Source organism: Galeopterus variegatus, unplaced genomic scaffold (assembly GCF_000696425.1).
Source record: "Galeopterus variegatus unplaced genomic scaffold, G_variegatus-3.0.2 Scaffold597, whole genome shotgun sequence".
In the NCBI taxonomy this organism is placed as follows: domain Eukaryota; kingdom Metazoa; phylum Chordata; class Mammalia; order Dermoptera; family Cynocephalidae; genus Galeopterus; species Galeopterus variegatus.
The window spans coordinates 480,390-484,901 of NW_007726708.1; the positions used below are offsets into that span (position 1 = coordinate 480,390).

At 43.7% G+C, this 4,512-nt stretch overlaps 1 protein-coding gene across 2 annotated transcripts in view; it reads right to left on the reverse strand.

Annotated features, from left to right (window-relative positions):
• L3MBTL3 (l(3)mbt-like 3 (Drosophila)) overlaps positions 1–668 on the reverse strand; it is a 114,455-nt gene extending 113,787 nt beyond the window's left edge. Inside the window, exon 1 of one of the 2 annotated variants that reach the window (XM_008570363.1) lies at positions 581–668. The gene's annotated coding sequence lies outside the window, so the exon portion shown is untranslated. The other variant, XM_008570365.1, reaches the window with a different exon arrangement.
• Between the last annotated feature and the right edge of the window lie 3,844 nt (positions 669–4,512).

The window sequence follows — 4,512 nt, forward strand, 5'->3', positions numbered from 1 at the left end:
CCACCCGGACACGCACCCCGGCGCCGCCGCGCTCCCCCACCCCGCGCCCGGTGTCATGAAAGCGACCAAAGTGACAAGCTCGGGGGGCGCGGGGGAGGGGGCCCACACGCATCCCGCCGCCTGCGCGCCGGCGACAGCCCGACGCGGCCGCCTCGCCCCGGCTCCCTTCCGCACGGCCCCCCACACCCTTCCCCGTGTGCGCGCAAAGAAAAAAATACAAGTCTCTCCTCCCCCCATTTTTTCCTTTCTCTTTTCTCTCTCTTTTGTTCCTCTTTCACACTCGCACTCACTACTTGAGAGTGAGATGCCCAGAGACTCCCCCGCCAGCCGTTTCCGAGCCACTTGCCCACTTTTTTCCCCGGGATTAAGTTTTCTCCTCTTTCCCAGAGGCGCAGAGAAGTGGGGGAGAAACCCCTTCTGTCCTTCCCCTCCCCTGATCTGTTTCACAAGACGAGGGTGCGCTTCCTTCCCTCTATAGGTCTCTTAACTTTCATCCTCACCCAGAAAAATAAATGAATGGCTTGTGCGCGGGCAGATCTTCAGATTCATTAGAGATTAGATCCGATCAACCGCTTCTTACCCCCAAATTTTCTCTTTTTTTTTCTCCGTCTCACGAGTAGTCCTGACAAATGGTCCAGGGCTGCGGGCGCAGTGCGCATGTGCGCGTAGAGTCAGGGCTGGGGAGAGGGGAAACTGCGCTGGTGCCGGTGCCGCCGCCGCTGCCGCCGCCGCCGCCGCCGCCGGGAGGCTCGCGCTGGCTTCCCTGTTACGGCCGCTGAGCCTTGGCCGTGGAACACGTGGTACCGCCGCTAGAAAGCGCCGGTGTCGGCGATGCATACCGCCGGTGTAGCCGCTTGGCAGAGGCAATTGCCAGCATAGACTGCTTCAGGTGCATCTTTTCAAAATCCTTGTCTCCGGCTCAGAGCTGGTTCAAGAACAGTCTGAACAAATATGAAAGACTGCTAAGGTTATAAATTTCTTTGTCTATTTTTCACTTTACTTTTCTTTAAGGCAATTCTCGGAGCAGCTCGTTTACCATGTGCTGTTAAATGTATGCATTCGGCCATGAAAGAGTGGGCCTTAGTCTTTCCAGAGGCACTACCCGGAGCCTGAATACATGCTACAGGTCGTGAAAAATAAGAAATAAAGTTTTAAGCTTTTCCGGAATACAATCCCCATCTTTTAGGACTGAAAGAATGCATAATACAGTATGTGTATAAAATTGTGCGTTCTTTCTGCTTCCTAAGTGTGGATCTTTATTGGCAGCTTAAACATTGTTAGGCCTCTGTTGTGAGATACACTGAGATTTGCACACCAACTTAGAAATCACTGTTCAAGTGCCTTGGCAATAAGCAGGTCGAGGACTACCCTCTTAATATATTTAGTCAAGATGGCTGAGCGGTCCTAAATAAAAGCGAAACCTGTCTTTGTCAACGCGTCAAAATTAGATCAGGAGAGCCTTGTATTTCGGTATTGACAGCTTCCCGCTTATTGACTGCAGGCCGCCTTTTGGGCAACTCGCCATTCTTCTTTTTTTTTTTCCCCCCTACTAGATAGGAGTACTTACAAAATAATTCAAATAATTAAAGTTGTGATAAACATTTTGATGTCAATAGCAGAGTTGGCTGTGCAAGAAAAAAAAAGTAGCATGTGTGATTTCAGGAATGGTGAAAACAAGTCTTACATTTTGCAGGGTGGAGAGGTGAGGGGAATCCCTCATCCCCAGAGTGGACTATTTATTCTGCATCTAATAAAGGGTAAAAGAGGCCCTTTTCTAAAATTGCTGCCTGAGGCCTAGAATTTAAATATATCACAGATGGAAATTCTGTATTAAAAATCCTTCTCCAAAATATAAGTAATATTATTCTTGATTGAACTTGTTCACTTAAGGAATGTTACTTGAACCAGTTTCAGAAAATAAACTGTTAAATTCTTTCTTTAGGACTGTGAAATTACCCTAGAGAAGTGGACCACCCAACTATTTCTTCTATTGGTATAGTGACCGAATTCTCCAAACCAAAAGCGGGGCATATGGCTGTCATGTACTCCGGAACAACGGGGCAAATCCTGTGAAGCTGAAATGAGCTTATGAAATATGCTTCATATGTTGGGCAGCCATTGGTTTAAAGGTGTTTATTAGGGAAGGCTGGGTTAGTGACAGCTATAATCTCCAACCATCAGTTAATTGATTTCACCCACCACATCCAACCTTTTTCAGAGCTGCTCCCAAACAGCTTAGTTAACTGATCTGAATTTCAGCTTCTCTGCTTTTCTCTCTAGCCCTTGAATAATAAGCAGTGAAATGGCCAAAGGCAGACTACAGGAGGCAGGGAAGGAAAGGCAGGCCATGAGTTATGTGCAAAACTAAGTCCTTCCCCTAAAAGAAACTGAAATTAATTTTAAATTCCTTTCTCTAAAATTTCATTTTAGATTCACTCTCTCTAGGTAATTTCTGGATATTTCCACTATACATGTATTTTCAGAGGTGTCGGTTCAACAGTCCGTAAATTTGTATTAATGGCCTACTTTGTGCTAAGCGCTCTGCAAGGTGCTGGGTCAAAACTACACCCGGGCCACAAGAAATACAGTCTGATGAGAGAGACAGCATAGTGAATTGGGCATTATGTTACAGTATGACAAATGTTACAGGAGGGGTATGTAGAGCAAGCACAATTGGGGACCCCTGCTGGTGATAAGGAAAGGCTTTCCAGAAGAAGGGATGGCTAAGGTAATCCTTGAAGTGCAGGTATCCAGAGTGTATGATGCCATCCTTGTTCCCAGAAGACATCTGGGAAAATGAACCAATCACAGAAAGCCTGAGTAAAGGCCCATGGATCCAGAGAGCAAGGCTTGCCTGAAAGCTGCACTGGCGAAGGTTCACTAACAGAAATAAGGATGACTTGAGGCTGTGTATAATACATTCTCTTTCTCCTCCATAGATCATTATTAAAACCTCATCTCAGTTGTTTCTAAGATGTGGTTCAAGATAGTAAAGGTTTTGAAGATACTCACCTATAAGAATAATGACTTTAAAGTCTGCTATCAAATTTTCTGCAAAGAATCCTTTGGTGCCATCATCTCAGACAGAGGCAGAATACACTGTTAGAATCTAGAGGACATTGTTTAATTCTTTATATAAAGGTCCTGTACCATTTACAGGATTTCTCCATCTCTTCCCTAAATTGTAATATGCTAGTAGAAGCTTCTCTGTCATTCCTTCAACCTTCTGCCATTCAGTCACAGGGTGATAATTCCTGATGAACACCTTCTTTCAAGCATCATCACTTAATATCATTCTCCACCACTCTCCCCACTTCCCATCCCACCCTGCTCCACCTCACCACAAGTACATACCAAATTCATCCTTCAGACTCAAGTCTACAACTCTTCTGACATCCCAAACTAAACTGTTAGCTCACTCCCTTATTCTTTTGTGTGCTTATTTATTTATACCCAAACTTGCCCACCCCAAATGATTTCAGATTACTCTATTCCTAAATATTCTGAAGCTAAAGTCATTTTACATGGAAAATGTTTTAAACAAATCACTGCACTCAGTCTTCGGAAACTTTGGGGGGCTTCTCATCACCTCCCAGATGAAGGTCATTTAAACCCTTTCACAGTACTCCATTCTGTAACCTCCACTCTGCATGGACTTCAATTTAGAAAGCTAAATTCCCTTTTCCTAACATGAAGCTTGTCCTGCAGTGATAGGACATGCTCCTCCCGTCCTGGAAGAATTCAAGGATGACCTTGTCCATGAGCCAGCCCCACACACATTAGAAGTGCCCAGGAGTAAAGTCCAAGCGATTTGCGTTCTAATCCAGTTCAGCCGTCACCACTGGGAACCATTAGGCAGGTCACCTCACAATTTAAGCTTCAATTCTGTCACTACTTAGACAAAGAAAACACAGTAATTGATTTTTGAGGTCTCTCTGAAAGCCATGTATGTCCCTCCCTCTGCCTTCTCCCATAACAGGAACACTGTCACATTTTAGTACAAATAATATGGAACCAAGAAAGAAATTTTAAGTAAGGAGTAAAGGTTTATCTGTCTGCTAGTTATCAGAATGTTATCAATGAATAGTTCATTCAGTTAGTTTAAGCCTGGGACTAATGGGATGAAGGTCATGGGTTTCATTCCCTAATGGCTAGTTAGTTTTGATCTGTTTCATAGCCACAAATTGCTTTCCTACCCCCAGTCCCCCATGTTGTAATGAGCACCATTGGTCATAAGTCTTAAGGTAAAATTGAACTTTTCTGTAGAAATTTTCTAAATGAACATTACTTGAAATCATCCTTGTAATGTATTGTCTTACTTTTAAGTATAAGTCAAGTTATTGATTTTTTTTTTTTAGCCTACATAATTGTGTGCTTCATGTTTTTTCAAGTATAAAAATGACGTTAACATTGATTTGGTCAAGATTCTTATTATTGGTATTTGTAAGAGCTGAGTTTGATCTTCCTGTCAGTGTTCTAGATAACACTGAAATGTTCATATAGGCCCTTTAA